This window comes from Octodon degus, unplaced genomic scaffold (genome assembly GCF_000260255.1).
Source record: "Octodon degus isolate 3935 unplaced genomic scaffold, OctDeg1.0 scaffold00307, whole genome shotgun sequence".
Taxonomy (NCBI): domain Eukaryota; kingdom Metazoa; phylum Chordata; class Mammalia; order Rodentia; family Octodontidae; genus Octodon; species Octodon degus.
In genome coordinates this window covers 1,523,371-1,531,498 of record NW_004524883.1, presented here as the reverse complement: position 1 = coordinate 1,531,498, position 8,128 = coordinate 1,523,371, and the positions used below count along the sequence as shown (strand labels likewise).

At 43.7% G+C, this 8,128-nt stretch overlaps 1 pseudogene; it reads left to right on the top strand.

Annotated features, from left to right (window-relative positions):
- Positions 1–597: 597 nt before the first annotated feature.
- On the top strand, positions 598–7,886 carry LOC111814397 (annotated as a pseudogene).
- Positions 7,887–8,128: the final 242 nt, after the last annotated feature.

Here is an 8,128-nt window from a genome sequence, read left to right as displayed (position 1 = left end):
TGTGGGATATGAGTTACAGGGACTGTGTCTCACTCACCAGGTGGTCAGGTCTTTCTCCAACAAGCTTGCTCCTAGCACAAGAGAAGGGGCTAATAATCATCTGCTATAGAATTTAATCTGATAGATTTAGATCCCTCACACTCTTAATTCTGTCACTGGGAACCCAGGTTTCTGAGGCTTCACTTTTCATTACCACATCCTCTCATCCACACCTTACACACTTGAGTTAGACTTGTGGGCAGGAACAGGTTATCTGCTGTGAATCATCAGCTGTGGTCGCTGTATGATTCCCACACACCGATGGTGATGATGTCATGTGGGGAGGCCTTGGGAGATGAGCACTGTCTTTGAAAGCCTCCCATGGTGAAGCATCACAACACCAGTGAGAAACATGAAGACACTGAGCTGATTCCTCCCCATTCCTCTGCTGGGGGATAAAAGATATCAAAGGACAAAGCTTCAGAAGCTCTCATGTGGCAAGCCTTCTTGGGAAGATGCAGCTGCTTCTGCTCTTATTGGCCTTCTTTCTGTCTCCCAGGAAGGGCAGTTAATTTACCATCTCCACCCCCAGAGCCCCAACCCCATTCTACAGAGGACATGGATGTCCTGTCTCTCTGCACCCCTGATACTTCTGACTACCAGAATTTCTCTGAACCTGACCTCCAGTCACCAGAGAACCCCAAGTATGACATTGGATAGGCTCCCACAGACTGTTCTCAACTATAGCCTGGGACACTATTGCTTCAGTAGGTACTATGTTTGTCATCTGGAAAGTCGATATTCCCTCAAAGTGCATGCAAATGGTGAGAAGTTACAGGCTAAAATATCAAATTCTCCTGGAGAGGGCAAAATAGGTCTGTCTTCTGTGTTTTGGAGGAAAAAGGTGTTGCCCTTATCAGTCACTTAGAAGAGATGCCCAGAGCACTATTTTTGCCTTTGCTCATTCCTAGCCCCTTTCTCCAACATTGCTTTTTTCTCCAAGCCTTAGTGTCTCCACTGCTTCACATATGAGGCACAAAGGCAGGCTCTAGCTTCCCTGCCTTCCAGAATCCCATCAAAACTGCCCTCCAACCTTCATGCAGACTGCCTGAAGCTGTTTCCTCACACAGTCAATGAAGAGCTCCAAGGTATTCAGTACACATCAAGGCCTGGGAAAGAGAATGACTAGGAAAGAGGACTTCCATCCAAAAATGAATTAGGGAAAATATCTTATCTAATATTGTTATACTCTCTTAAAACTAAATTTTAAAAAATCAAAAGGTCAAGGGAAAACATTAAAAAACATTTATTGAAAGGAAGACAATGTTTAATTGTTTGATCAATTTAAAATGCCTATAAGCAACAAATTTCATAACAATGTGTAATGTAAAACCACTGTTATTTTCCTGTTCTTGTTTTGAAATTCTGTACCATTTTTATTGGTTGATTTTGCATTGCTTTGTTTTTGTTCTTGTTATTTGTTTTGCTTTCTTTCCTCTTTAAAATAAATTTTTAAAAAGGAAACAAAATGTTGGGCCAGATAGCTCAGCAGACTAAAGTGCCTGCTTAGGCACAGAATAGCTGTCAGAGTTCCATCCCCAGCATGCTGTACAGGCCCCATCCCTGGGGCAGGCTGAGATGGCAATTGAGAGTGGGTGTGGTGGTACAGTAATCCCAGCACTCTGGAGGCTGAAAACAGGAGAATCACTATGAGTGTGATTTATGTAGTGAGACCCTGTAGACCTTCTAGTCCCTGTACTAAATACATTGTTAAAAAGGAAAGAAAAGTCAGCAGAGGAATCATGAAAAGCCTCTGAGATTTTATTGTCCCCAGACAGGTATGTTCATCTCCAAGTGCATGGAGATAAAAGATTTTGACACCAAGACCTGATTTCCTCCCTGTGCAAAAAATAAAAAATAAAAAATAAACAAAAAACCGTGGCTTCTCCTTTCAGGTTTCTTCCAGCTCAAGAACATCTCAGGCAGCCAAACGCCCAGCAGTTCTGGATCCACCAAGTAGTTGCTCAGGTAGGGACTCAGTGGCTGATCACAGTCTTTTCCTTCCAAGGGAAATCATCAGGGGACATGAAGCCAAATCCCACTCCTGCCCCTACATGGCCCACCTTCAGTACTGATATACTCCTATTGTAACATATTGTGGTGGCTTTCTGATACATGAGAAGTTTGTGCTGACAGCTGCTCACTGTTTGAACAAATGAGAAATGAAAAACTGCCCAGAATCTCAGGAAAACAATTCTCAGAGTTCCTTCCTCCCAAGTAGCACACGGAGCACTTGGAAGCACATAAGCAGGAACCACTTTTCAGGGTGAGAAAGGACTAGGAATATCCCAAGTGAAGAAAAGAAAGTTAGCACCCAAAGAATTGCTGAGATAGGAAAGACCAGGGAATCAAGCCTGATATATAAAGATTTGGGACCATGCCTTCACATAACAATGCAACCTGAAGCAATTTCATACATTTTCATGGAGGTAACTGACTTCTGAGAACTTTTAGGATCCTAAGTCCAAGATTTCCATTTCTGTTATGAAGAAGTTGAAGGCATAGTCACTTTGCCAGGTGTCCCTCGTGTCATCTGAGCTCAAACATGTACCAGCTATTGCTTGATACTTACAGCTCCTTGACTGGGTCCTCTCAGGCTCCACATTCCTCAACCCACTATAATCTCTGTGCAGAACTCCGAAGTCCCAACATAAAGAAACAATCGTCATTCTGGGGGCACACAACATTAAGAAACAGGAGAAGACTCAGCAGTTCATACTTGTGAAGGAACACATCCCACACCCAAACTTCCATCTTCATCCAAGGGTCAAAAATGACCTCCTGCTACTACAGGTAATGCACAACTCCCTGCTGCTCTTCCTCTCCTCATGTGGTGTTGCTCTTCACACTGGGACCCAATGCCTTCCCTCTTTACCATCATGTACATTGCTGTGTCCAGGCCCAGAATACACAGGCTGATCTGGGCTCTAATTTCTTTCTTATCAGCTGGAGGGAAAGGCCAAGCTGACTAAAGAGGTGCAGATTGTAGAGCTGCCTATGGGAAAATCCCAGGTGAAGCCAGGTGCTGTGTGCCAAGTGGCTGGATAGAGAGACTTGGGCAAAGACATACCTACAAGCATATTACAAGAGGTGGAGTTGACAGTACAAAAGGATGAGAAGTGTGACATCCTCTTTGAGTATTATGGGAGTGCTACTGAGATGTGTGCTGGGGACCCAAAAGTTCAAAAGGCCCACTCTCAGGTAAGACTGGGCACCTGTCATTCTTGGTTTGGGGACAACGGGGGTTTGAGACAGACGTAGGACCAGGAAACAGAAAAAAAAAAAAAAACAGGGCTTCATCACCTAGCAGGCTGTGATAATTCTCCTAAAATGAGAAAAAGGAAGTAACCTGATGTGGGAGGTAACTGAGGCTTCCACCAATCCACCATGAAGTCTCAGGTGAATAGTGTCCTTCTAGAAACAATAGTTTTCAAAACCCTCCTGAAATCGCATGGCAGGCATTAGGAACCATTTCCTGGATATGCAGTAATTATGGGCAATTTGTTTCTTGGAACCTCCTCAATGTCTTGCTCAATGTGCTCCTCCCCTGCTCTTTGTCTTGCCCACTCATTTGCCTCCAAGTCCTTAATTAGTAACCTGAAACCAACGATCCCACAGAACTCTACAGGGATGAGATCCCTGAGAGATTCCCATCCCTGGGGCAAGGACAAAGGTTGGCCCAGAGAGTGAAATAAAGTGAGCGCAATGTCCACAGTCAGATCTTTGCTGCTAAGGACCCAGCTCCTGCCCTTCCTTCTCATCTATTCCAGAACAGAGCAAGTAGTACTCAAAAGGGGTTTGGGATATCAGAGTGAACAAGTCCAGGAGGTGCACTGCCTCACAGCCTCATTGTCTTTTTACAAGTGACTCTGGAGGTCCCATAATGTGTGATAATGTGGCTCAGGCCATTGCTTCCTCTATAAGGAAAGATGACACACCTCCATTTATCTACACCAAACTCTCACCTTATCTACACTGGATAGAGAAAACCATGAAGCACCACTGAGTACAGGGAGTAAGCTAACCCCCTCTGTGAGCACCCATCTTTCCTGGAGCTTAGCCTAGAATTGCTCTAGAGCAGATTCCAGTAACAAAATAAATGTCTCATCTCAGCAAGAACTCTGATTTCTTATTGTTCATTTACTTTCTTCACAGAGACCAACTCCATGCTAAGCAGGCTAGTTAAACAAGTCTGTTAATTTCTGCCTGCTCCCTTCCTGCTCCCCGTACTATCTTCCAAAAATCTCCACTCAAAACTGTTAAGCAGCTCCTTCATAACCATTTTAGTTTCTCCACTGCATTCTTTAATTGCAAAAGCTGAAGCTAAGCACCATCAGTTGAAAATATGCACAACTCTTATCCTGGGACTCCAGGTGAACGTGTGTCCACTTTCCATTTCAAATAACAGCAAGAAAGGGGTATAATTTCATAGATGCTTCAGACCAGTCAGGCACCACTAAGGTCACAACTGCCGCATTATACTGAATAAGGGAAGGGTCCCTCTTACTAGGACAATTCTCTCCTACAAGTTTAGGGATAAAGGGGGAGATAGAAGATATCCTCAGTGACTTTTAATTCTCACTTGAAATTTGTTTCCATAACCTTTCTCCTCTAAGACCAAGACTAACCTTTGCTTATAGCCACCAGGTTGCCCATTGTATTCTTTTTTTTTTTCTTTTTTTTTTTTTTTTTTGTGGAACTGGGGATTGACCACAGGTCCTTGCGCTTGCCAGGGAAGCGCTTATTCCACTGAGCCATCTCCCCGGCCCCTGCCCATTCTATTCTATTATTTCTCACAGTTGTCACAGTCCACCAACCCCTGTCCTTCTTAAGCCACAAGAATGATGTTGTTGCTTCCTTAAATGCTCCCACCTAGGACAACCAGAACCACACAAATAATATGGCGTGCAAGGCCCATAGAGAAAAAGTCTGGTGGGATCAGAACCTGTAGCCCTACCTCTCACTTAGACAGGGCCCCTCACTCCCTGTGTACTATATGGCCAGAAACCCTTGGTTGCTCATTTGCCCGAGCTCCTTTCACAATACCTCTGCTGATCACTACTGGCCTCACAAGTAAGAGACCCAAGGCACACATGAGCTATACCAGTCTTGTATCTTACAAAGGATTCTTCTCTGCAGAAAGGCAGTAAAACACACTACTTTCCAACAATCAGCAAACAAGTACTCTCTGATAGCTTACTAAATGCTCAGTATTTGGGATTAACAGAGAACATAATAACAAAGCACAGTGAAACTGGAAGTGATAATGACTTTGCAAATCACTCTATCCTCTATATTAGTACATAAAGCCTGGCTCTATGTTGGAAATCTATGGAAATAAAACACCTTAATTTTCTTCCTGCTTGCATGTTCTACCAATATTATCACATGACAATCCAAAAGTGCATGAGATTTTGAAATAACATCATGCTGCTAAAGGTCAGACAACCCTTGTAGCTCTTTTAATTCTAATACATGGTCATGCCTTTCCCTGGCACCCTGCTCTTTCCCTCCTTTCCATCATGGCCACCAAAATGTCCAGGCCCCAAAATGTATACAGTCTGTACCACAGGCTCATCTCTACTTTCTTGCCTTTCCCCCATCATCTGGAGAGAAAGGCCAAGCTGAGTAAAGTTGTGCAGCCTCTCAGACATGAGGACATGACCCAAGTGAACCCAGGGGACAAATGACTCATGGAAGACTGAGGGAGAATGACCTGATTGGGTCCTTCAGCTACTAAACTGCAGCTACTAAAATTCAGAACACACATTAGTGTGTATTCTCATTTCACTGATATTTGTTTAGGAGACTCAAGGAACACCACTCCTAGTTTCAAGGTGAGAATGTCACTGTCTATAAAAACAGAATTGGATGGGGGAGACCCAGTGGGAAGTGATAGTGTCCAGTTCCTTGACCTAAGTCTAGAGCTTGAAATCAGGGCTTTTCCAGCAATGTATTCTTTACTCTACACCCTAAGGGGATAGGAGTAGAAGGTGGGGAAATATCAGGGAACTGAATATGGTGCTATCACCAGATTATCTCTGAAGATTGCAATTAGGTTAAGGTAATTTAAGATTAGAAAATAAAGTTGAGGTCAGGGTAGAGCCTGAGGTTGTGGGAAGAAGCCAGACTTACCAGGCCTTGATCCCTGCTCCCAGCCCCTAAAAGAGATTGCCCACTGTGGGAATTTCCAGGACAGCACCAGGAGGAGGCCAACTCAGACTTTTCTTCTTTGTCTGCAGGGAGACTCTGGCTGTCACATCATATGTAACAAAATGATCCAAGGCATTCACTCCTACCAAAGAAACAATTGAAAATCCCCAACAGTTATGAAAATGGTCTCCCACTTTCTAACCTGGACAAGAAGCACCATGGAGCATTTGTAACAGAAGGTGCAAGATTGGCCACACCTGTGCCTCACCAGGATTTCTGAAGCAAAAGAAAGTGTCTCTTGAGCATAGGCCATGTGACTTTCACTGTGCTAATAAATGTTCCCAAGAATAATTGTAGCTGAAGTCCTACATGCTTACTGAATCCCACTGCATATGAAGCTGCACTGCTTTCTCTTCTTGGGGCTTCCTGTATTCTCCCTTTCTCTTTTATTCATTATTCCACTCCATGAAATTGAATGAAACATCAGAGGTGATAGATACCTCAAGCACAATTCACTTTAATGATATGCTCTCCCATGTGGTCCTGCTCACTGTGTAGTGGGTTGCCTGAAGCATTAAGAGTGGTCCTCATACAAACCGTTCAATGTACTTTCTGCTTACCACTCCAAATATGAAATCTCTGGGATTTAGGAACTTCTTATCATCTCTAAACCAAAAACCCTCATAAGACCCCCAGAAAAGGGGTAACTCCAGGCACCCTGGAGTCCAAGGCACTCAATGCCATGGTACCCAGGCCTCTGTCCACAGGGACAGGTTTCTTCCACTTCAATGCTGTCTGCTGCTTAGGAGTGGCCCTCAGGCTCCCAAGTCCGATTTTCTGCCCTCTTCTGAAGGAGCACTGAATTCAGCACATCTACTCTCTCGCTGTCTGGCCTTTCCAAAGCAGCCTGTCTCCACCACAGTACACCTGGCCACCAATGCTTTCCTCCAGCTCCTGAGACTTTAGCCACCTTTCACTCCTCTCCTGACAGCTCCCAACTGTTTGTGTATTCACCTCTATCACTTGCTCTAGCCAGACTGGAAATCTCTCCCCTTCTACCTGGGCAGGACTGGCTGAGCCCTGTTCCAAACCAGCATCCCCACCCCCCACCCCAGGGCTCAGCATAATCTCATGAGAAGACACTCTGCAGCCTCATCCCTTTCAGCCTGTCATGTCCTTGGAGTCCAGCCTACCTCTGCTGGCAGGCTGAGGTGACAGCAACTCATTAGCCAGACAGCCCAGTACTGCTAGGCAAGGAAGATAATTTACCCATCTATCAACAAACACCTTTTAATCTATTTCATTTTTTTCCACTTACAAAATTAATATGAATTTCACAGTATTCTTTGTAATACATAGTGTTGTCTTCCAACCAGTTATTCATATTGCCAGATATATGCATGTAAAATTGAAAGAAGAATTGTATAAGGAATTAAGAAGAGAAAAAATACAAACAATTGAAAAAAGGAGAAGAAACACTTAAAGAATTAACTGCTTTTTTCCATAGACCAGAAGAAATGTCAGTATGGTTGTTCAAACCATCCTGCTTGCATACACAGATAAATCTCTTTCTTTCACTCTCTTGTCCTTCTCCTCAACTCAGTAACTCTTTCCTTTTGAAGAAATTCATTCCCTTTTCTCAGTATTTATTGTACCCTTTCAATTCCATTTTTCTCTTTCAGGTTCTTGCATAAAGGAAACAATACAGAGGGCTGGCAGGTTAACTCAGTTGTCTAAAGCACCTTCTTGAGCAAAACTATTCAGGGGCAAGGGACTTTAGTTCGATTCCCAGCACCACATGCCACAACATGCCACCCTGCAGGCAGTCTGAGCCAGCAAAAAGAAAAATTAAGAATCCAAAGGAGACAGTATGATATTTGCACATGTGGGTCTCACTTATTTCATTCAAAAAATATGTTCTCTAGTTGCATCCATT